Source organism: Arvicanthis niloticus, chromosome 6, assembly GCF_011762505.2.
Source record: "Arvicanthis niloticus isolate mArvNil1 chromosome 6, mArvNil1.pat.X, whole genome shotgun sequence".
NCBI lineage: Eukaryota > Metazoa > Chordata > Mammalia > Rodentia > Muridae > Arvicanthis > Arvicanthis niloticus.
This window is the reverse complement of record NC_047663.1, coordinates 98,016,478-98,042,170: the sequence shown is the minus strand read 5'-3', so window position 1 is coordinate 98,042,170 and position 25,693 is coordinate 98,016,478. Positions and strand designations below refer to the sequence as shown.

General features: G+C 45.8%; 1 protein-coding gene across 2 annotated transcripts in view; it reads right to left on the bottom strand.

The window, feature by feature from the left end:
- Abat (4-aminobutyrate aminotransferase) overlaps positions 1-25,693 on the bottom strand; it is a 90,211-nt gene that overhangs the window by 44,831 nt on the left and 19,687 nt on the right. Inside the window, exon 2 of one of the 2 annotated variants that reach the window (XM_076937397.1) lies at positions 9,102-9,219. The exons of the other annotated variant lie outside the window; for it this stretch is intronic. The gene's annotated coding sequence lies outside the window, so the exon portion shown is untranslated. The remainder of the gene's footprint in view (positions 1-9,101; positions 9,220-25,693) is intronic. 2 annotated transcript variants of the gene reach the window in all.

Sequence of the window (25,693 nt, the reverse complement as noted above, 5' to 3'; positions counted from 1 at the left end):
CTATAAAATCAGGGTCATATCAAATGTCCCTGCTTTGTGGATGGGTGTGGTGTGACCTGAGACCTGGGACATTGGCTCCTGCTATCTGCCTGGCTCAGGAGCCATGCCTGCTTGCACAATCATTGAATAAACACTAAGTGCTTGACAAAAACCTTGAAGACTGCCAGCTTCTGACATGTCTTCACTGCACTGCTGGGGGCCCTTTACACAGGAAATCTTTGTACGAATTGTCGGCTAGAGAGCGACACACCTCCCCTGCAGCCCCTCTGGGGCTTCAGGGTGGTCTCTCATTCCCCTATCTCACTCAGCCTAAAACAAAGTACTGACAGGGACTCAGGACATTCCTTTCTTGATTTGCAGCTGGCATCTTTCCTACAGACTCAATGGGACACAATGGCACACAATGGCCAAGTGTCCCTCAAGGCCAGGGGTCTCCATGGAAACCAATAAAGCCAGCCTGGGGCTGAGTCTTTGCAGATGGTTAGCAGGGCCTCATTCACAGAGTAGTAATGGGTGGCTGACAGCACAGGTTCCAGTTTGGACCACCTTCCTTTCTCCAGAAGAGGTCTAAGAAGTCTGGAGGCATCTGCTTGCATTTACTACAGCAGGGACTCTTCCTCCCTTTATTCCAGAGTGATCTCCCTCAGCCTGCCTCATGGGGGTTTTATAATTTCATGGTGACCTGTGTAAAGACAGAGGAACAGTGTTCTAGAAATGAGCAAGCATGGGCACCTAAGAAAAACCGAGGGGCACAGAGAGAAGAGCCAGGAGTTGAGCAACGAAGCACAGCTGAGCAGGTGTAAGTGTTTGGTGACTCCGGATAAGTATTTTATAGCAGCAACAGAAATGAGACCAGAGCCACACCTTTGCATCAAGGCTGCATACACAGTTTCCTCTGATCCTGGAAGTCAAATGCACCTACCCTTGTTTACCATGAGGAGAAATGGCTTTGCTTTCCACACAAGACCACTCAGTGATAGACAGAGGAATTAGGTCAGAAAGGAGGCAGGTTAGGTGTAAATGTAATGACTTAACCACGTCAATATTCTGCCCCATACCCCACCCTCAAAATCTACTTGTTGCAGGCTATGCCTGCAGATCTTATTTGGAGGTGGAGGCTTTGGGAGTGCATTAGGTCACAAGGGTAAATCTGTCACACAAATGAGATCAGTGTCCTCATCAAGATACCTCAGAGAGATCCCTCAAACCTTCCTCCATGAGAGGACACTGAGAAAAGTTGGTCATCCAAGAATCAGAAAGTGGGCCTTCTAGAGACACCAGATCTATGAGCAGCGCAGTCTAAATCTTGGCACTTCAGCCTCCAACACCATGAGGAATAACTTTCTGTTGTCAATAAAGTATCCAAGTCAATGGCATTTTGTTATAGCAACTTGAAAAGGTATATTAGTCAGGGTTCTCTAGAGTTACAGAACTTATGGAATGTCTCTCTATATTAAGGAAATTTATTGTGATGACTTATAGTCTGTAGTCTAACTAACCCAACAATAGGCAGCTGTGAATGGGAAGTCAAAGAATCTAGTAGTTGCTCAGTCCCGTGAGGCTGGGTGTTCCAGCTGGTCCTCTGTATATGCTGGAATTCTGAAGGCGGCTTCAATAGATGTGCAGGCAAGCAAGTGCAAGCAGGCAGAGAAGGAAGCCTTCTTTTTTCCATCGTTCTTAAGTAGACCCCCAGCAGAAGGTATGGCTGAGATTAAAGATGTATACTATCATGCCTGGGAGTAAGCTGTTCTTTACTGGGAACTTGCTCTGTCCCAGGCTGGCCTTGATGATGTGTTTATAAAAAAATAAAGAGATACAGAATATGTTCTATGGGGGTGTGTGGAAAGGTATGGGGGAAGGGGATATCTCAGAGGGCCCATGCTGAGGCATCCCTTCCCCGTGAGGGACCAGCTACATGACAACGATATAGTATAGAATAGAGTTTATTCAGGGCATGGGGAGGGAGTTAAGAGGGTAGTAGAGACAGAGAAAGGCAGAAAGAGGGAGAGAGTAGAGAAATAGAGGCTGGCCATGAGCATGTAGAGAGAGGGGGAAGGGAATGGGGAAGGTGCGAGGGGACAGAGTGGGAGCAAGAAGACAAGAGAGCAAGAGAGCAAGAGAGGAAGTGGGGGCAAGCAGCCCCTTTTACAGTGGGCCAGGCCTACCTGGCTGTTGCCTGGTAACTGTGGGGGTGGAGTTTACACAGAATGCTAACACTTGAATTCAGAGATCTGCTGGCCTCTGTCTCCTGGGATTAAAAGGGCATGTATCACATTGCCTGGGCCTAAGCTTTTTGTTGCTACTGTGCCTCAAGATCTGGATCAAAATCATATCTCTTCCAGGTTCAAGATCTGAATCACAGGTGTGCCCTCCATTTCTGGATCGTAGTTCATTCCAGATAGAGTCAAGCTGACAACTGGGAAACCAGGAAAAGCCATCACAAAGGGCTAACACAGTCTTTGGTTGTTTTTGTTTGTTTGTTTGTTGAGACTGTTTCTTGTTATTGTAGCTCTAGCTGGTCTAAAGCACACTAGGTATACCAGGCTGGCCTTTAATCTACAGCAATCCTCTGCCTTCTGTCTCCAGAGACCGGGGTTTACCATCACACCTGATCCTTGGGCAGGCCTTCGCCTGGCATGACATTTATAGCTTCCTAGTAATATGCAGTTCCAGGTAACAAAATAGTTCATGGATCCTAAAGGAAGGGAAGAAGGAAAGAAGGAAGGAAGGAAGGAAGGAAGGAAGGAAAGAAGGAAAGAAGGAAAGAAGGAAAGAAGGAAAGATGGAAAGAAGGGTGGAAGGAAGGAAGGGTGGAAGGAAAGATGGAAGGAAGGAAGGAAGGAAGGAAGGAAGGAAGGAAGGAAGGGAGAAAAAGCCAGGTATGGTGGTGTACATCTTTAATCCTAGCGCTTGGGAGGTAGAGGCAGACATCTCTGTGGGTTCAAGGTCAGCTTTGTGTATACAGTTGGTTCTAGGCCAGCCAGAGTTGCAAGGTGATGTCATATCTCAAAGTAACATGTGATTTCTCATCTTTCTCCTCTATTGTTCTCATTAACCCTTTAAACAATTAGTTGTCTAGGCACAGAGAGTGAAGGGGAGACCCAAGTAAAGAAAAATATCTCAGGTACTAATGTCTTGCCTTCCATAAAAGAACAATAAACAAGTAGACTCAAACTCCTTTTCTATTTGCATTAATTATTTGTGTGTGTGTGTGTGTGTGTGTGTGTGTGTATTCTGGGTTTTGAACTTAGGGCTTTAAATAAAGATCTATTGTTCCTCTCATTATTAGTTTAAATTATGTGCATCTATGTGCATCTGTATGTAGTTATGAGCACATGAATGCAGGGCCTCCAGGAGCCAGAGGTGTTGGATCCTCTTGGAGCTGTAGTTACAGGTGGTTGTGAGCTGCTTGACACTGGTGCTAGGAGCCCAACTTAGGTCCTCTGCAAGAGCAGTGTGTGCTCTTAACCACCGAGCCATGACTCCAGCTCCTGAACTCAAAGCTTTGTGAATACTAAGCACAGGGCCTACCGCTGAATCATACACCCCAGCCCCATGGTGTATTTGGAAGTCAGGTAGCATAATAACTTCTACTTTGTTCTTTATCTCAAGGTCTTCTCTCTCTCTCTCTCTCTCTCTCTCTCTCTCTCTCTCTCTCTCTCTCCTCTTGTGTGTGTGTCTGTCTGTCTGTATCTGTATGTGCATATAAATTTCAGGCTTGTGCTTGTTTCTATTTCTGTGAAAACACCGTTTAAATCTTGTTAGGGATCACATTTAATTTGTATACCACTTCAGGTACAGTGGTTATTTTAACAATGTTTTTATCTAATTCACGAATGTGGACTCTTTCCACGTGTGTACCCTCTTAGGTTTCTCATCAGTGCTTTATAGTGTGCATTAGAGATTATCTGACCTTTGATCAAACTTATTCATAGGCATTTTATTTTGTTTTTGTAGCTACCATGAGAGGGACTGCTTCCTTGATTTGTTTTTCTGGATCATTTGCTATTGGGTTAGAGAAGCATCACTGCAGGAAATGATACAGTGAAAACAGCTATATTAACAAAAAGGACCTACAGAGTCAACGCAATCCCCTTGTCTATTCCAATGACATTCACACAGAACTAAAAACAAACAACCCTAAAATGTACACCAAAGCACAAAAGACCCCAGATAGCAAAGCAATCCTGAGCACAAAGGAAATTGCTGGAGGCATTACAATACCGGATTTCAGCTATGCTACAGGGACGCATAACAAGGCAACAAACACTGTTACTAGCACAAAAAAGTAAACCTGAGACACTGGAACAGAATGCAGGACAGAGAATTGAGCCCAGCTACAACTGAGCTGCACAGCTCACAGCTGCCTGACTTTCAAAAGTGCAATAGGAATGCACTGGAGAAGAGACAGCCTCTTCCACACACACACACAGCAGGTAGTGAACACCCCCACAGACGAGAATGAAGCCAGATTGTGCACTCTCACCTCAGATGAAAATGAATCCAAAGCAGACCAACCTGTTTCCTTCTAAATGCCTGAAACTCTGAAGCTGGGAAAGGAATGCACAGAGAAACTTCAAGATGCAGGCCCAGAAAAGGGCTTTCCAAAAGGTCTCCCAGAGCCAAGAAACAAAACCAAGAACCAACAAGGGAGAGCAGGAAACTAACAAGCCTCCCCACAGCAAAGAGGCAATCAGCTGAGTGAAGGGAGCGCCCAGGTGAGAGCAACCTGGTGCTTACACATCTGACAGAGGAGGAGTATCTGAAGAACCTGAGTACTAATGAGGGCGAAAGCATAGAACTGTCAACAGTCTTGGCACCAGAAATGCAAATGCCATCTTACTCCAATCAGAAATGCTACTATTAAGAAATCAAACAGCAACGTGCAAGGATGGGGGGTGGGGGGACCCGTACATTCCCAGCGTAATATTCCCTGCTGTCGGGAATATTAAATTGGTCAGTTGCTGTGGGAGTCAGTAGAGGTTCCTCAAAGAACTAGGTATAGAACTACCATGAGACTCAGGACACCATGACTCCTGGGTGTTTACCTGAGAGGGAGTCTAAGTCAGCACATCAAAGAAACACTTAGACAGCCATGTTGACTGCAGCACCAGGTCACAATAGCCAAGTATCAGCCTGCCAAGAGAGGAATGGATAAAGGAAGGTTGGCTCACACGCACAGTGGAGTGTCAGTCAGCTCCAAAGAGGGAAATGATGTCATTTGCAGGAAAACTTAAGGAACTGGAGATCATCATACTGAACAAGACAGACTCAGAAAGATGACATTTATTTTCTCTTATTTGTGAATTCTAGATTTTACATGGATACATAAATAAATATAAATATATGTATAAGTATGTGCATATACATGTGAGTTCAATACAATCTCCATCCAGATATGGTAAGGCACATATGTTTGAAATATTGTCTTTATGAAGCCCATCACTATTTACACTTAATACATACCAATAAAGGGTTTCGTTAAAATGTGGCCAAGTGGCTCAGTGAGTAAAGGCACTTACCACCAAGTCTGATGATCTGAGTTTGATCTCCAGGACCTGTTCTAGGATATTTGAACTGGTTTCTAGTTAGGGTGTGGCTCAGCCCTTAGCACACACCTTAATCCCTCTGGCTGGAATACAGACATGCCCTTACTATACAGCTTTCATCTCTAACAGTGAAAGTAAAGGTAGTTTGTAGAAGGAAGCACCAACGTTTAAAGGTGATGTCTAATTGAGTGATGTCTAATTGAGTGGCAAAAAAAGTGACGAATGAGGGAAAGATTCGACAGACTAGGATCCGCCCACCTCTCAGCAGGAGAGAGAGGAAACGGAAGCTGCTCAGGGAGAGACAAGCAGTCCAGGAGGAGAGAACACAGCACAGGAACAGTGGAGGATGTTCAGGGCAGAGCAGGAGAGTTGGAGGGAGAGCAGAGCAGCACAGAGGGAGGAGGAGAAGGCAGTGTGATCCGGAGAGTGTACAGAGACAGACTGAAGAGAGAACAAGCTAGACACCGGTAAAGACAGAACAAGCAAGAGAATGAGAAGGAACCAGAAGATTAGAAAGATTGCCGGAGTCAGTTTGAGGCCAGGTAGAGTGATTCAGAGGCTGAGAGAAAAGCCAGATTGAATCGGTCATCTGGGAGAAGAGTTTGGGCCAGAACAACTGAGTTAAACCAGCCAGAGTTCAGAAAGAACCAGAAAGGGTGAGCTTACTCAGCAGCAGGCTTCAGAGGCTGAAATCATTTGAGGCTTACATTAGACTGTATGGAGGCTAGAAGCTTCCAGGACTAGGCCAAGGTTAGCAAGACAATTATATATAGCTCAGAGACAATTATATCAGGCGAACCAAAGTTAGTTTTTGTAAGGACTCACATGGCAGAAGGAGACAGCCACCTCCTGAAAGTTGTCCCCTGACATACATATAGGCACACAAAATAAATAAAAATACGACGTCGAAATTAACGCAGGTGTTTTAAAGTGCAAAGATGAAAGTCATGCTGATGTACAGTATGAAACAGGCAACTTTGCTGAATTGATTTACTGGTCCTAGTATTTTTGGTAATCTTTAGTGTTTTCTATACCATGCTGCCTCAAGCAGTGACCATGCGACTTGCTACGTTTAAATCTGGACAGTGTTATTTTTTCCCTCTCGCCTGATTGTTTGTTCCTAGCGCCCTGAGATGCAATGATAGCTTGTTCATATGATCTTCTGACCCCATTAGTGTAGGTTCAGCTTCCTTCCCAGATCCTGCTCAGCGTTTCTTTTCGTTGGGTCCTAGAATCTTCAGAAGTCTGGTGAGGTAAAGTGTTGAAAGCGGCCACCTTTGTCTTGTTCCAGACTTTACAGAGAAAGCTGTGGTCCTTCCCCCATTCTGTACGTTGGCTTTGGATTGCTACACATAGCCTGCATTACCTTATGTTCCTTGAAATGCCCAATTTACTCGGATTTCAAAATTAAGGGATGCTGAATTTCAAATTTCCCCCTGTTGCCTGGGGAAAACATACAGGGTTTTCTTCCTCGTTCTGTTTGGAATACCATGTTTTCTGATTTGTATATGCCGGCCCACTCTTGCATCCTATGTACTTGATCAGGTGACCACTCTCGTCATGTACTACGGCACTCTGTTTAGCAGTGCTTTGTTGAAGATTTTTTGGCAGAGCGGCTCGTGGCTTCTTTAGTTTCTGTTGTGTCCTTGGCTAGTTTGGCCAGGCCTTTCTCTGAAAGGAGATATTTCATTATGGATTTAATCCCATTATTCTTTATTGGTATGTTTGAATTTTTTTATTTCTTTGTTTCTTTATGTTTGTTTAGTTTTTTTCAAGACAGGATTTCTCCCACTGCAAGTTTTCCATTTCTTTTTGAATCAATTCCTGGAAAGTGTATCTGGGCAAGTTGGTCCATTACTACTAGTTTGTTATAGTAATTGCTTTTCTTATTGCTGTGGCCAAATGCCCCTCCCCCCAAAAAATTAAGGGGGGAAGAACACTGGATCCTGGGAACTGGAGTTACAAAAGAGTGTGGGTGCTAGAACCTAACCCAGGTCCTCTGCAAGAGCAGCAGGTGCTCTAACCACTGCACTACCTCTCCAGCCCCAACCACTGTACTGCACGCCCCCCCCCCACACACACACACAGGTCTGTCAGCGAGTTTGCATCTTCCAATGTTTTCTTCATACTGATTTTCACTTTAAATTTGAAAAACTCTCTAGCATTTCTTGTATGACAGGTCTGGTGGCCACGTCAGCTTTGTCTGAGGGGAAAAAAAAAAGTAATACTTCCTTCTATCCCTTATTTCTAAAGGATAGCTTTGCAGAGCGCTGTGATCTCGGTTGGCAGGGTTTCTTTTTGTTTGTTTTGTTTTCCCTCAACATTGTGGATATCTCATCTTTTCTCCCTCAGCCTGAGAAGTCTCCTATTGGCTTAAACGGAACGCCCTCCTGTGCTGGTTCCTTTATCTTGTAGCTTTAACAAGCCTGCCTTTGTCATTAGCCTTCGAGAGAGCTTAAATACATCTTGAGGTGGGTGTCCAGGTTAGCCTTCTTTGCCAGTTCGTGCTGTCATCATCTGAGAGGAAAAGCCTAGGCTCGAGCATGTCTGCAGAGGACTGTTGTGATTGGTCAGTGTTGCAGGAGGGCTCAGACCACTGTGGGCTGCACCAGGTCCTCTTGGGTTGTAGAAAAAGCTAATGAGGCAAAAGCCAGTGCGTGAGCCAGCTAACCTCAGTCCTCCACGGTGTCTGCTTCAGTTCCGACTTGAGTTCCTGCCCCGACTTCCTCAGAAATAACCTGTGGCCTGGAAGCATGAACCCAGTAAACCCTTCCCTCATCTAAGTTGCTTTGGTTATAGTTCTTCCACAATACCAGGAATAAAACTAGAGCAGTAGTCTTAGTTGAATTGAATGAGTGTGTCATCATTGACGGTTCTACCCAGGCATCTGTAATCTCACTAAATTCCAGCAGTTTTTTGTTGTTCTCTCTTTATATAGCTGTCTATTGGGCATTCTCAGTCCCTTCTGAACCCCAATGACTTGAGTATATGCACGTTTAATGCGGTACCAAAGCTCTCAATGCCTTTTAAATTTATATTTACTCCCCTTCACCTTTCAAATAGTCTGTCATGGAGATCACTGATTTTCCTGTTTGATTTATTCTGCTGTTGATGCCTTCTGTTATGGTTTTTCCCTTTAATTTGCTTAGTCTTTTAAAAAAACATAATGGTTTCTTAAAATTTACTTTTATTTGTGTGCCCCTGTGTGTGTGTTACACATAGTAGTGAAGGTACCAGAGCTCCTGGAGCTGACGCTATAGGCACTGGTGAATTGCCTGACCCGGGTGCTGGGAACTGAGCTCTGGTTCTTAGCCACCGAACCAACTGTCCAGCCCAATTTCTTCGATTTTTAAAAATTACAGTATTTTTGTTTTCTCTTTTATAAAGTACAGCGCGTTCCTCCTTTTTTGTTGCTAAATGCATATAAACTCCCTCTGTAACTTTAACTTCTTCAAAACGTATTTTTAATGATGGCTCTGAAACACTTTAACCTCCCTTTTAGTCCATCATCCAGCAGAGGTAGTGGGAAAGAAAGGATGCGGGGAAGTGAACCTGTGTAGAAATGTTCTTTGGAGCAACTCCCATCTGTGCTGTCTGGTTCAGTTCACAGGTCAGCAGTGGCAGCTGGATCCACTGGCAAACACTTCACAGATACACCAGCAGTCCAGTTCTGTAGAGATGGGACAGCAAACATGAATCAGCAGCAGTGTCACTAGCGGCAGAGACAGTCAGACCTCAGCCTTGGCTCCAGTCAGTAGGAGGAACCCAGCGGGATGCCAGAAGTTCTTGTCTCAGGGAAGTGAAGCTCAGAAAAGACAGGAGATCTACAAGTGTTGCACAGCTAGCTCTGTAAGCAAGCCTAGCTCAGCCTCCATCACCGTCCATTGAGTCTTGTTCACATACTCTCCAAACATCACACGTCCTCCATGGGCCTTGCCTCAGCACTCGTCTTGCCTCAGCATGTGTGTCTGTCCCAGCTGACATCACTCCACCAATCAGCCAGAGTCAGTAAGAAGCCGCAGCACAGCACCAGAAGTTTTTTGGCGAGTTTCTCTCTATGGAGTCCCGACAAATGCATCTCAACTATGTAATGTAAAGTGGACCAATACATGTGTGTTGTTAGCAAAGAATCCTTCATCACATGTCCTTTCACTGGTGTCTGCTTCAGCTAAACGATCCATCACGACTCTGCCTTAGCCTTTCACAAGGGTCCACTTCAGGAAGACATTCCTTCATGTGTTTGCCCCAGCAAAAAACCATCTAACACAACCGACTTCCCAAAGAACCCTTAAGTTTCCACTTTATCCGTCCCTCTCACACAGTGTAGCTTGGTTTTATTTACGTCTACAAATGTTTTTTAAAAAATTATAACATATTTAAAGGAGAGAACACAGAAGTTATGACCTCTGGTGTCTTCTTTGCATTGTGTTATCTCATGGTAAGCTACTCACAAGCTCTAGAAGGCAGCCACCATGTTTGCTGTGTTCTGGTCTGCTACAGTTAGATGTGATAGCCTTGACACTGAACAAAAGGAGAGAAAACCCAAAGGAAACTGTGGTGATTTGAATAGATTGGGCCACCATAGGCTCATGTGGTTGAATGCTTGGCCCACAGGCAGTAGCACCAATAGGAGGTGTGGCCTTGTTGGAGGAAGTGTGCCACTATGGGGGTGGGCTTTGTGGTTTCCTGTGCTCAAGTTGTGTGGAATTTCAGTCTCCTCCTGGCTGCCTTTGGAGAATAGTTCCCTCTGCTGACTTCAGATCAAGATGTAGAACTCTTGGCTGCTCCAGCACTATGCCTGCCTGGGTGCTGCCATGCTTTCTGCCATGATGATAATGAACGGAACCTCTGAAACTTAAGCCAGCCCCACCTAAATGATTTTCTTTATAAGAGTTACCTTGGTCATGGTTTCTCTTCACAGCAGTAAAACCCTAAGTGACACAGAAACCAAGCTGCCGCTCCTCCTCTTCCTCCTTTTCCTCTTTCTCCTTTTCCTCCTCCTCCTCTTCTTCTGGGTCTCATGTGGTCTAAGGTAGCCTCAAACTCATGATATTGAAGATGATGACCTTGAATGTGCTGCCACCTCTCAAGTGCTGTGATTCTAGGTGGTGATACCATAATGGGAGATCTTAAAATGAATGCTTAAAATTCTCTCTGTTTTGTGAAAAAAATTTTTTAAATGACGGCAAACAGCAAAATAAATCAATGAATAAAATTCTCTGAGAAGCCATACACATCAACCTTTAGGTAGACTTTAGGTGCCCCATTTCCTCCACTAAGTAAAAATCATTGTTTATTTGTGGGGTGGGAAGAGGTCAAAGAACGACTTTTGGGAGCTGGTTCTCTCCTTTTCTATGTGGATTCTGGGAATTGAAGGTAGGCCATCAGGAAGTCTTGATTTATTTTGTTTTCTTTTTGAAACAAGACCTCGTTATGTAGCCAAGGTGGCCTGGAACTCACTGTGTAGACCTGGCTGGTTTCAAATGCATAGAGATCCACCTGCCTCTGTCTCCCAAGTGTGGGGATTAAAAACATGTGCGACTACACCTGGCCTTTCCCTGGAGGTTTTTATTGCATATCAACCATCATGTGAAGCCTGGAATTTATTAACAATTAGTTATCTGTCCTGGCTGCAGTTGTTTCTATCCTCGACATTCTAGGCAGGCTGCTTATTCTGTTTGCAGTTTCTGCTGGTACTTCAGCAGCAGATAGTAAGTACTCTTAAGTCCAGGGCTAATGTATGTCTGTACTTGCTGTGATGTTACTGTTCAGTGTTAAGAGGCTCCAAGCCCAATCTTAGTTGGAATGTTATTAAGGACAGACTGGGGTGTTTCTAAAAACTTCAGATATCCATCTGAGGCCAGGGTGGGCTCATGCTTTAAACCTTGCCATCAGCCTGTGTGTTCAGGCACTGAGTGTCACCATAGAGGAACTGCTCCAGTCAGTGCAGTGACTTGTCTCCATCTCCTGTTTCTTTTCCCAAGCAGATGCTTGTGCTTTCTGTGCTATATTGGCATTTGGGAACAGATGGGTGAGCGATCCCATAGCCAGGTTTGCAATAATGTTTCACTGTTTCCAGAGTCCACTGTCAAAACTCATGCCCCAGAGGGACAGGGTGAAGGCCCCTTATGGCTGTAGGCTGCCTGCTGTTGTGTTTTTGTGGTCTGATGCCAGCCAGCCACTGCAGCCAGCTGAAGGTACTGCTCTGAAATTCAAGTCGGCTCTGCAGGTCTCCTGTGAGTCTAGACACTGCAGCAGGCATGGGCCTGGCTGTTGGGTTCTGCTCAGTGTTGGGTTTTAGGATAAACATAAGTTCCAGGATAAAGCCCTATGTTTACTGCCCTGCCCTACATCAAGGGATGGAGTCTTTTTCTAATTTGTGTTCCTGCAGGCTGGGGAAGAAATAGTGCCCCTAGTCGCTTATCTATCTAGCCGACATAGGCGCACAGTCTGTAGCACTGGCCTGGCAAATTGGACTGTGGGGTTCTACTCACTATGAGATTCACTCCCACTGGCCTTGTGGTTCTGAAGTCTAAGACCTAAATTTAGTTCCTTCCCTCTGAAGTGAGAGAGTATACCTCCATGATGTGCCTCAGAGCTGGGGAGGAGAGCGGGAAGCTTTCCTTTTGTCTTCTTCAGTGCATGCATGAGTGTGGGGGTGTACGAGTGCATCTTACATGTCAGGCATCCGTGGCAGGTTTTCAATCACTCTCCACCTTATTTTTTGAAACAATATCTCCTTGAGCCTGGAGCTCACCAATTCATCTAGACTGGCCAGCAAATCCCAGAGATTCTTTTGAGTGTTGGGACTACAGGTACAAGGGACCATGCCTAGTCGCTGCTCCTGAGTTCTGGGGAGTCAAGACTGGGTCCTCATACTTGCATGGTATTTTACCAATTTTTTTCTCAGGCATATCTTTACTACAATGATTTTTCTTTTAAGCTCTCTTTTTGTTGCTGTTGTTGTTTCTGAGACAAGGTTTCTCAGTGTACCAGACCTGGCTGTCCTGGATTCACTTTGTAGATCAGGCTGGCCTTGAACTCATAGAGATCCACCTGTCTCTGTCTCTTGAGTGCTGGGATTAAAAGTGTATGCCACTAAGCCTGACTTTCCTTAGCTCTTAAGAAGGTAGTTCCATGTGTGAAAAACTGTTCAGATGTTCCCCAATCTTTTTCGGGTTTTTTATTTTGGACATTTACCCCAGGCTAGCTCACTATGAACTCACTATGTATCCAAGAATGACATTCTTAATTTCTGTTTTCACTTCCAGATGTGGACCACCATGCCTGGGTTTATGTAATGCTGGGGATCAAGCCCAGGGCTTTGTGCATTCCAGGCAAGCTCTGTTAACAACTGAACCATATTCCCCAACCCCAGAATGATAGCTGGAGGGTCTGATTCTGCAGTTCTGTGTCTTACTCATTGCTTTCGGTGTGGCTATAACAGTCACCTGACACCCACCAAACTCTCAGGCCACCTGGATGGCACTTGGGTCTTTATTTTAGAAAATCCTCATGCTGGGACCCACCTCCCTGTGCCTTGTCTGCATGAGATACAAAATTCAATCCATCCACTTAGAGGGTGCTTGGCACCTTTTCCTATAGGCTAACAGGAAGCAGATGGCTGGAGCCATTAAAGGATTAACAGCGCCACATGCAATGTCTTTCAAGTCGTTTAGCTCAGGTTTGCTTAGTGAAGGGAATGGGAACTGAGGGTTGCGCTGCGAAGGGAAGCAGTCTCTGCAGGAGGCTCGCCACGGGTTGCTACTGGCTAAGGGCGAGCAAGGCCAGCAACTGTTACTTTGTCTCTCTTAAGTATCAACTTTTCTCCACTACTTTGTCCCCGCTGAGCTCTGTATCTAGACAAGTAAAGCGGGAACAGAATGTTTGCTGTGTGGCATTCTTTCCAGGATGGGGGAGGCCACTAATGTGCCCACAGCTACTGGAGTTCTTGGGGTACCTGGCCCCCAACTTGGTTTTAAGAAAATTTCCCCTTTCTTATTTCTGATTGACACTTATATGGGAAAAGCAACTTGCCAGTTGAAGTAAAGCCAATCACAGGGGAAGGTTTGACATCTCTAGCTGTCCTCTAGGGGGAGGGAGAAGGGTTAGAAAGGTCAGCTTCAGGGCTTTCATCAAACTCCTTTATTTTCTTCCATAGCGAAACTAACAAAGTCACTCTCTTGCTTGGAGATGACCTGCTACAGTCTTGGCGGGACACAATGTGCTCCCAATTCCCTGCTGTCAGCTTCACCTGGATTGAGCTGTGTCTTTTCCAACAGCATCCCCTGCTGACATACTTCAGAGTCTTGGCCATCTTTTTTTCTCTTTTCTTTTTCGAGTGTGCGTGTGTGTTATGGATGAGCTTGTCCCATGGGTGTGCACATGTGTGTGAGTGCCGTGTGCATTTGTGTGCACCTGCATGTGGAGTTAGAAGTTAGTGGCCAGTATTTTCCTCCATCACTCTCAGCCTTACTGTTTGGAGCCGGTTGGTTGCTCACAGGAACTCGATCAGTTGGCTGGCAGCCGGTGAGCCTCAGGGGTCCTCCTGCCTCTGCCCCCCCCCCCCCACCCCCCAAGTCCCAGGGGAATGGCAGGGCAGATTTTTATTAGGTGCCAGGTATCTGAACTCAGGCCTTCATGCTTCTGAGGAACCTTACCAACTGAGCCGCCTTCCCTTGTGCATCTTTGTATGGTGTACCCCAGGTTACCCCCTCTAGGAAGCTTTTGGGGATGGAGTGATCACGTGGCAGCACTAACAGCAGAGATGCCAGTGCTCACTTCCTAATCACTACTTCTGGACCGAGCCTTGCCCTAAGTTTCAGAGATATAAAAACATCTTTAAATTTCACAACAGTCCCCGAAGTAGATACTATCCTTATCCACTCACTAAATGAAAAGAAGGGTGGCAGAGAAGGTTAGTGGTCAGTACAACACAGCAGCAAGGTTGCTGAGCCCAGGCTGGCTCTCCATCTAGTGTTCCTTATTTTGAGACAAGGTCCCATGTAGTTGAAGATAGCCTAGGACGTGTTAGGCAGCCGTGGCTGCTGATGAACTCTTGCTCTTCCTGCCTCTGTTTCCCAAGGGCCGGGATTACGGGTGTGAGTGTCACACCCCACTCTCTGCTGTCCTCTTCACCTTGCAGTACAGGAAGGGGCAAATGCCCCGCGGACTCAACTGCAAAGCGCTTCTTGTACTTAAATCCCTGTTGGGTCGATCTCAGTAATTCCACAGTAATCAGCAGGCATGGATCTGCCTCTTAGTCCTCAACTAGAAAATGGTGTGAGGGGCTCTCGGATCCCCAGGCTGTTCTGACAGTGAAAGGAGACAATGTGTGTATGGGACAAAACACAGACTTCCATGCCCATAAAAATGTTAAGAACACGGTTCAGCAATGACTATTGTGATGACACACTGGTAATAATTCTGGCATGGGGGAGATGCATTCAAGGCCAGCCTGGGCTACAGAATGACTCAAGGGGCCAGTCAGTTGGAGTAACTTGAGATCTTGTCTCAAAATAAACATTAATAAACGTAAAGGCTGGGCACGTAGCTCAGTGGAAGAATTCCTGCTCTGCAGCATACACAAGTCCCTGACCCACCTCCAGTACCCAGAGAACAGAAAGTTAACCAAACCAAAACCAAAACTAACTACTAGCGACCACAGAACCCTCAATTGTCAGATGAACACTTCACCATAAACCCTCTTTACACACTGTTTATTTCTCCTCTCATGTCTAGAGCATGTACATAGAAGCCAGGGAAAGACTTTGGGTCTCCTGCTATACCAGGGTCTCTCACTGAAACGGGACCTAGACCGGAAGCCGGCCCCACCCCAGTGATCCTCCAGTCTCCACAGTATGTCTCCACAGCCTCCTTTCCACATGGGTGCTGGGATCGGAACTCAGGTTCTTATATTTTACATTTTACGGAACACTAGAATCCATTGAGCTATCTCCAATCTTCCCCTCCTCACCCCAGCCCCCAGCCATTCAATCTGCCTTCTGAGCTGAGCCACCACCATTGTGATAGTTCATCCCTTCACCCCCAGACTGTACCTTTAAGAACCAGACATTTTCCTGTGGATGCTCAGAATCACTCCAGAGGAAAGCGAGTGCAATGTACCACTGAGATAGTATCACTATCTAATACACAGTCTGTGCTCAGACGTCTCCGCTTGTCTCCAAACTGTCTCTGTGGCTCTTTTAGGTTCTCCTGGTTCAGCTCCACCCCAGGTTACACACTGCATTTCCATCTGTAGCTTTTTTATCTCGTTTAACCTGGAAGCAATCCTTAGCTGTTTGCCTTTGAAGACACTGACATTTAAGAGCTGAAGGCAGTTACTTTACACACACTCTCTTAGTCAGTCAGTATTTTTCTTTAATTCTCTGTAAAATAGACTGGAGTCATGGACAAACGTGAGGAAAGAGGTCAGGACAGACAACCTGAGAGGCCTGTGTAGGTAGCAGTTAAAGGTTTCCCGGAAGTGGCGTGGGGTAGTGAGCACCTGTGATCATTATTTGGGAAATGGACATAGGAAGATCAAGGGTTCCATGGCAGGGGTGGGGCTCAGGGAACCCCATTGGAGGAGCTACTGGAAAATCATGATTAAAGAGGGAACCATTTTCTCCAGTGGTACAGCCACGAGTAAGCTGCTTGTGTTCCTCCAAATAACTCCCTGTCCATTTGTGAAAGTACCACTAAACTAACTCAGTGGGTCACAGGCACCCCAAAAGATATGCAGGGAGGAGTAAGGGGCTTGACAAAATGGCAGGGAGCAAGAGGGAATAAATATGATAAAATAAAATAAAAATGAGGATAAATATAATAAAATTCATAATATATGTATGAAATTGTTAAATATTTTTAAAAGTAGATCAGCAATTAATAAATGAGCCCATTGGCAAAATAAAATCTTCTTTTAAATTGGGAAAGAAGAAATCAAGACTAGCCTGCGGCAGCTCAAGAATAGCCTGGGTTACTTGAAGCCCCATCACAAACCAACACTTCTCTGCAAGCAATGAACAGGGAGGTTTACAGATGGCTATGTCTCTACAAGATGACAAAGGTGGCCATGGCAGAGGCTGGAGATCAACTCAGAAGTAGAGCAGCGTGCAGAAAGAGCGACGGATGGGCCATGGAGGGGGGAAAAGGGCCACAAACCTCTGAGTGGGAGCTCCATGTGAGCCTGGAGCTCCGATCTGTTCTGACCTGGAGCAGAGACCCCAGAGGTTCAAGTCTAGCTAGCCCCTCTCTCTCAGGGTACCTGGGACATTTTCCATGCCACAGTCAGCTTTCACACAGCCTGCTGCCTGGCAGCTGCTTGCCAAGTCTCCCAAGTATTCAGGGCCAGACTAAGCACAAAGGATTCCCTGCCAGGATGACTTGCCTGCCAGCTCTGACACTGGCCGCAGGATCTTAACAGGCAAGCTGCCAGGATTCCCACATCTCACCCTGCAAATGAAAATTCATTTTCTGAAATCACTTCCTCTGGCTGCCTCTTGGGGCATGGGCTGCTTCCCAGAGAAAAATAAAAAAATGAACTTCTAATCGAGCACAAAACGTGCAAGGAGTTGGGCTCTAAAGCTGCCCCGCACTCGCTTGGCACCGGCTCTCCGGGTTGTACCTGCAATTCTTAATGGAAATTTTCTGTCTTGAGGAAGCAGGTAACGGTGCTGCAGGTTGTACCTCTGGGCACCCTGTTCATGGCTTCAAACACAAAGAGATGCCAGTCCAACGTCAGTCCTGAACAGGGGAGGGAAAGACATTCTGGGGCTCGTGTGAAATGCCTTTTCAAGGTGACTCTTAATAGCTTTTGCACAGAACAAACGCCTTCAGCATTCTCCATCTTCTCCGTGAAAAGACATCCCTGATCTGCTGTTTTTACAACTGTCTTTATTTTATTCCCTCTTTAAAGTGGCTCAACCTGCTTTTTTCATAAAGCATCCTTCAACATTTTTATGTACATCTTTGTGCTCTTCACACACAAAGCCACACACAGGTCACATGCACAACTATACAGGGCTTCGACTACACAATTACATATTCTGACACCGCATTGAGAGACACCTCCATATATACCAGGAGAAAGGCACAAATGCCACGCATGCACGAACACACGCATGTACACACACACACATACACACACACGCAAACTTGCATTCATGTGCTTGCTGGTCAGCATTCAGAAACCAGCTCAGCTCCCCTGTCTTAAACATTTCCACTACATTGTCACTCTGTACAAGCCAGAGAAGTCGTTGGGCTCATTCTCTGAATATAAGGGGCTTTGGAGGTCCAAGTAGTCCCCAAAACACAGACTCAGGGCAAAAGAGGCCCTCTGGAAGGAAAGCAGTCCTGGGGAAATGATGTACTGACTGCGTTAGTTCGTACCCAGGTCATGCATGAGGGAAAGAAATGGAGAGGAGGTGAAATAACCATAGAAAAACAACAAACAAAACAACACAAAGAAAGTGGGCAGAGGAAAAGAAAAGCAGAGAGGGGCAATAAACCACAGCTGTTTCAAAAAGAGGTGTTAAGCCCAGTTTGGTTCAAGCCAAAAAGAAGAAACAAAGCACCAGACCTCTTGAAACTGGCTTCGTCCTCTTTCTCATCTCAGGGCCCTCTCGTCAGACATTTCCTTGGAAGGCTGAGGCATCCTTGAGGAATTTTCTTTCTTTCTTTCTTTCTTTCTTTCTTTCTTTCTTTCTTTCTTTCTTTCTTTCCTTTCTTTCTTTTCTTTCTTTCTTTTTTTTTTTTTTGGTTTTTTCGAGACAAGGTTTCTCTTTGTAGCCCTGGCTGTCCTGGAACTCACTCTGTAGACCAGGCTGGCCTCGAACTCAGAAATCCGCCTGCCTCTGCCTCCCAAGTGCTGGGATTAAAGGCATGTGCTGCCACTGCCCGGCGAGGAATTTTATGACAGGCAAAGCCTCAGATCCCTAAATGATTTCCCTGGACTCAGGTATCTGTGCTGATACTGAGCAGATGCAGCTCCTGCCATGCAGGAGTATATATAGTCACCCCAAGACCTCTGGGGACCAGGGACTTCTTTGGCTTTGTGGTCCACCTGCCTTCCCTTCTCAGGGTAAGATGGTGACCTTGGGATTCAAGTACTTCCTCTTATAGCCCAAACCAGGATCACTGCCTTTGGGGTTCAGAAGAAGAGAGGATGGTCACAGAATGGGGAGGAAGTGAGGGGTGTGATGCACAGCATTTGGTCATGTGCTGCTCATCAGTTGCCATGACAACAGCAGCAAGAGAGTGGGGACACCCAGACGGGAGGCTGAGATTTGCTGGTTCTAAATCACAGTGACAGCACTTCAGTTGAGCTATTACGCCGTTGCCGGGACAACCAATGGGATCAAATCGCAGAGGAAATCTATAATTATTACAAGCCAGACACTGGTATGTTCGGCACAGTAATCAGCATGTCAGGGTAATTCAACCTGAACCCCAGGAAGGAGAAGCGCCGACCGCTGGTCCCCAGATCTGGGGGAGAATAGGCCAAAGGAGGCCTGGTGAGATAGAAACATTGGTGTTATAGATGGCAAATTTGGAAGAATTGATTAGCCAAGGGACAAATAAATATTAGGAGAAGCTACATGAAATTGCCAGTTAATTGTTGTTGAAATGGTTCCTATGAATTTAGCTTGGGAATTTCCGATGCACAGCAAAGTTGGAACAAATTTTAAAATGAACCCATGTGTGCCCCCACCCCCTCCAGCCATTAACAGTGCTTCTGCTGGCTGATGTCTCAGTGCATTTTAAACTGAACTGTAGATACTGTTCCTAAAATGCCCCAGCCTGTATAAAATGAAGCATCCCATCATCTTACAAGGACAGAACCAATGACTTGTGGTTCGGCACAAACAGAATAAAAGTCTGTTGGGTTTTTCTGTTTGCTCTCCCATCTGCTCTCCTATCTTCCTATTTCCCAGTCGTCCTTTACATCCATCCACCCTAGCAGCTCCTCCATCTTCCAGATTACAAACTTCATGCTTTACCCATTGTGGGATCATCTCTACGTCTTAAATGATACGTTTGGGAAAGTGTTGTTGAAGACATATATAGAAATGGAGACGTAACTCAGTGGTAGAGTGTTTGCCTAGCAGGCAGGAGGCTCTGAGGTCAATCCCTACAACACACACACACACACACACACAGAGAGAGAGAGAGAGAGAGAGAGAGAGAGAGAGAGAGAGAGAGAGAGGTAAGTCATGTCTGTGACTTAAACTTTTCTATTAGTTCACAATAAAATGTCAAGAAATTGATGTTAATGTGAGAAGTATATTCTATTATTTAGCCTGTGTCCAAAACCTCATCATATCAACATGAAATCAGCACAAAAGCTAATAACCAAAACATTCATACGCCTCACCTTCTGGAATTGGTACTTTACGCTTACGATGCCTCAGTTCAGACAGACCCATTCCAGGTCCTCAGAGCCTGGTCTCATTGGAGAATGGATTTTAGATGAGATGAATGGTATCTTTAGATCCAGCCCTACCTTTAAGTGAGGATGCTCACTGGTGTTCACGGAGCACCTATTGTTTGTCCTCATGAGCCTGTGGAGTAAGTGCTCCTATGAGCTCCAGGGAAAGAATCTCAGGAGTTTAGGGATGTACCCAACCTATTAACACTAACCTAAGGAGCTGCTGTGTAAAGCAGAGTTCACCCAAAAAACGTGACCTCTCATACTGTTGGCAATCGATGACAAACATTTCGCTACTGCCAATCACACATGTATAAAGAAAACTGATTGGTCAATACAGAACACACTGTTTATGCATTCATTTAAAAAATGTACAATGGGGCCTGGAGACATGGCTCAGTGTTTAAGAGCTCTTCCTGCTCATACGACCTCACAGAGACGGAGGCAGCATACACAGGGTGTGCACAGGTCTGTGGCAGATCCTCTGTGTATGTGATATGGTTCCAGTTTAGGGTTTTGATGGGACTCCTGAGTGTGCGAATGAGTGGGTCTCTGATTCTTTTGCCTTCTCTTGGGCTCTTTCCCTTCATTGGTTTATCTTGCCAACTCTGATGTGATAGTTTTTGTTTTAGCTTATACTTTATACTACCGCTGGGACAAAGGTTAACTACTGAACCATGTCACTTAAACCTTCCGGGATTGGGAAAATCAGTTCTCTCCAACAGAGTGACACAGGGTATATCAATGACTCCAGCGCAGACCTCGAGTTCAGGAGTAGCTGACCAACACATAACTGACTCACAGTGTGTGTGTGTGTGTGTGTGTGTGTGTGTGTGTGTGTGTATGCTTTGACCCACTGAGCCTTCTCAGCAGCCTCTGTGGAGTAACTATTCCATTTTACAGATGGAGATGAACACTCAGCAGGAATGTAGCTTCTGTCAATGGCGGGACTGCCCTGAAAGCTTACTGTGTACAAGGTCCAATTCTGAGAGAACAGATGCTCTACTAAGGATTGTGGGAAATGGCTAGTGCTTACACTTGGGCCATGACACCATCAGCTGCAAGGACTGTGGAATCTGTACTCTTTCTTAACTGCTTAAAAAACAAACAAACAACTCAAAAAACTGAGGGTGTGTGTTCAGCATGTGGAATCAGTTAAGAAACTGCCCAGGCATTAATGCTATCTCGGCATGGCATGTCAGAGTTAAAACTCTCCTAGGACCATCTGTGTCCAACCCTTTTAGAAAACAATATTGTTTCAAGAGCTAGAGAGAGGTCCTGGGTTTTGTTCCTTTGTTTTTAATTGTGAAGGCCTGCCCTCAAGCGTATGTGTTCGAAGAGAAATCATTTCCACCTCATCCCCTTGAGACTCAATTTCTAGATGAATAGGAGACTTGCCATTTCTCAATTAGCCTGTCTGACTGGTGAGTCCCAGGGACTCTGTTGCTCCCCTATTTTCTCTGTTTGGTTTTATGTGGGTGCTGGGATCAGAACTCAGGTCCTTGGGCTTGCAGAGCAAGTACTCTCAGCTCCTGAGCCCTCTCCGAAGTCCAAGATCTTAAATTCTTTGACCTTAAATAATCTCTACTCCAGGAATTGTTAATTCAGACCATCCCCATCGGAGGGAGAGTTCCCCAGCACAGCTATGATTCTCAAGAGTGGACAACTGAAGGAATGGAAGCTGCTTACACTGAGTTTTGCCCAGAGAAGGCACCTGTGCGAAGGCGTCATACTCTTGACAGTTAGCAGAAACTGCAAAATGCCGGAAATATGATTTCTGAAGTCATGAATGACAGAGAAAAGGAATCTTAACTTTTTTTTTTTTGAGATAGGATCTCACTGTGCAACTCTGGCTAGCTTCAAACACACTCTGTAGACCAGAGACTGGCCTCAAACTCAGAAATCCACCTGCCACTGCCTCCTAAGTGCTGTGATTAAAGGGGTGTGTCACCGACACCTGGCCATAGAAATGCCTAGAATTTTAAAGTCTGAGAGATATAAATTAAGCCCACAGTGAAGGAAGGCTGGCAGAAGAGCAGAGCCTGTTTAACACCATATGATCTAGGATATAAGGTTCTGGGGTGGAAGCTACTTTTTTCTACCCTTTTCTCCCTCCCTCCCCTCCTCCCCTTTGTTTCCAGTTTGTTCTGCTTTGTTTTTGAGAGAGTGCTGTCTATGACCCAGACTGTGTCTGCTATGTAGCTTAAGGTGACTTTGTGTTGCGGCCCAAGCTAAATGTTGAGGCCCGGGCTGCCCCGCGTTTGGGCGGCCACTGTATCTCGGCCCAAGTTGCCGCTTCAGTCCACGTGTTGGGGTTCAGCAAGAGAGAGTGAGGACGGACTGGAAGAATGGAGACCAGATAGAGCGTGATTCAATCCCATTTATTCTTCAGTCTATCTTCCTAGTCCAAGTCCCAAGTCTTGAGTTCCTAGTTCCTAGCGCCTCCAAGTTCAAAGTTACTTCTTCCAAGTTCTCTTCCAAGTGCCTGCTTCTCCGTCTTCTCTCTGCTGTGTCTGATTCTCTGATCTCTGTCTGATTCTCTCCTGTCTCTGCCTTTTATATGTCTCACTTCTAAGCCATGCCTTTTGGTCACACCTTTAATCTTGCCCTTAGGTCTTGTCTCTAAATCTGATCTCTACACTTCTAAGTCACACTCTTAAGTTACACACCTTTAATCTCACACACCTTTAATCTCACACACCCAAGGTATCTAAACCAAGATTATCGGAGTGTGCTCAGCTGTTGTAGGCTATTGTAATCCAAGTCTCATGTCAGGGTATATGGCTCAAGATGGCTGCAAAGCTGATAGCCGCTTTCTGCTAAAAGTCAGCCCCCAACAACTTTGAACTTCTGATCTTCCTGCTTCTACCTCTTACTCAAGAGCTGGGGTTACAGGCATGTGCCACTCTGCCTGTGGTATATGTCTACTGTGGCTTGAACTAGCACATGGGGGCATGTTAGGCAAGCACCATACCAACAGCCACATCCCAGTCTACATTCTGATAGCTTGTTAGTGATACCAAGTTAATTTCACCAAGTAAGTAAAAGACCATGTCTGTTTTCCTCAATAACTAGGGGAACTGTGGAGGGTGGGAGGGAGGCATGGGTGGATAGCAGCCGAATAGTTCAAGGTATTTAATTATGGCAAAACACCATTGAGTTACATGACAGGGCATTAACAGAGAGCCCGAAGGCGCTTGGACATTGATCTGTATTCAGTTTGGATTTGAGCAGTGTGAAAAGAGATGAGCGTCCAAACGGATATAAAAGGACATTAGTGTTCTGGCACTGAACCAGGTCAAAATGGCTTCCAGTCCCCAGGGGGAAACACTTAAAAGCAGAAAGTAGGTCAGCACAATCAGGGAGTTTAGCACATTTACAGGCTAAAGTGAAACTTTATCACCTCACATCAGTGGATAGCTGGGAAGCTTAGAGGACGATACCCAGAATTCCTAGAAGGCCAGGATTGAAGGTGTTCCTGGGACCAGGCCACTCTGACCTATTCTGGACTAGGAACCTACAATCCATGGTCATGGCCTTTTAAAATAAACTTTCATTGCAACACAGCTAGACCTCTCGTCACTGGTTGCCTCTGCACTACGGAGCTCAGTTTAGTAGCTGGGAAAACGGCCCCTGGCCTGGGTATTCCAGGCTTAGCTGTGCAGTAGCAAACCCTCTGTAAGAAACGATGGCACTCTGCCCCTGGTTACCAGGAGTTCAAGTTCAGAGAACGCTGCCAGACTCGCGTCCCTTTGCTATCAGAAATCATCTCCTGTTTTCCCTAATGTGTCAGCAAGGCACAAAGCACATCTCTCCCCAAGACCATGTTAGGTGTCTATCATTGTTTATAGCATTCCTCCTTGGACTGGGAATGTAGGCCAGAGAGAGAGAGAGAGAGAGAGAGAGAGAGAGAGAGAGAGAGAGACAGAGACAGAGACAGAGAGAGAGAAAAAATAAAAACAGAAGGCTGAAGAGATAGCTCAGTGTGCAAGGGCCTGCCACTAAGACCAAGGACCTGAGCTTACCCCACACAGTGGAAGGAAAAAACCGAGTCCCATATGTTGTCCTCTGACCTTCACATGCACAGAGGCACTACCCCACCACATACACACAAAATAAAACGTGGAAGTCCAAATTACAAGGGGAGGAAACAAGCAGGGTGGTGGCTCATGGCTTTAATCCCAGCACTTGGGAGGCAGAGGCAGGCGGATCTCAGTGAGTTCAAGGCCAGCCTGCTCTACAGAGCTAGTTCTAGGACAGCCAGGGCCACACAGAGACCTGGTTTCAAAACAAAACAGAACAAAACAAAGCAAAACAAGGGGAGGGGAACAGAAGATGGTTTCTTGAAATCATCCTAAGTTTTTTCATACAGTAGATAAGTTTAAATTTTATTATTATTATTAATTATTATTGTATTATTCGAGTGTTTTGCCTGCATGTATGTTATGAACCCCTTGCATGTCAGGTACCTGTGGAAGCCAGCAGAAGGTGTCAGTCATTCCTACCCCTAGCCAGAAGTGTAGTAACGGACAGTTGTGAGCCACTATGTGGGTGCAAGGAACTGAACAATCCTCTGGAACGGCAGCCGGTGCCTTAACCGCTGATCCATCTCTCCAGCCCTGTGTTTTAACATTTAACAGCAATAAATTTAAGTGATAGCTGCATCACTATTGAATCTAGAAAGCCCATATAGTTGCGGCCGGGATTGGGCTCCACCTTCAGAACGGCTCTGGAATGGCCCTCCTCTCTCCCTTTTATTCCCTTCCTCACCCCGACCCTCCAGGTCGAAGTTCAGGCTTCCCACCATGCCACTCTTCCCCCATTTGGACCTTTCTGTTTCCTGTGGTCTATATGCCACAGTGACCTTGTGTCCCTGCCTCTGGCCTTAGTCCTGCAATGGTCCCTGTTCCAGGGTCATGACCCCTCCCACCTGCCACCTTGCTTTTCTCCCAGTTAGCCCTGGTCAGTATGCCTCTTGTTGTCCCTACACTATGCAAAGTGAGCCCGACTCCCAAAGTTTTGCTGTCCCCTCTCCACTGTTCACAAATCTCATCTATGGCCTCCCCCTCCACGGCTCCCTTCTGTCTTCCATGTCCACTTCCACTTCCACTTTGGTCTGCACTCCCACAGTTAGTAGTTACTGGGGAAGTGTCTGGCCTTCAGAGAGTGGGGTCCTGCTAACACCTGGCTTTGTAGGAGAATCTATCCTGGCCACTTTAAGTAACCCAGTTAATGCTCATGTCTTACATTACAGCCCTAGGAAACCAGTTAGTCAGTCCTTGGTATCTGTGGGGATTTGTTCCAGGGACCCTGTGAGATTAAAAGTCTGCACATGTTCAAACCTCATGCATAGAGCAGGGTAGCTCTATGCTACCTGTGAGTGCCCTCCTGTGTACTTCAAATCACCTCCTGCTGACTAACACTATTATACTGTCACAGGGAGTATGTGTTCCTGTCTCTTCCTTGGGCTTCCTATCCACTAGGAGGCAAACAGCTTTCATCCCAGCATGCTCCACTCTTGTGATGTTTTTTCCCTCCACATGGAGCCACATGACCAGACTGAGCCTTCAGAAACCATGAACCAAATGAGCCCCTGTTTCCTTGTTTGCTTTTTGTTACAGGTATTTTATTGCAGCCGTTTGAGAGGAAATGGCGTGTCTGCCAAAGGGCTGATCGCAAAGAGAGTAAAGAACAGCTCTCTAACCATAGGCTGGTG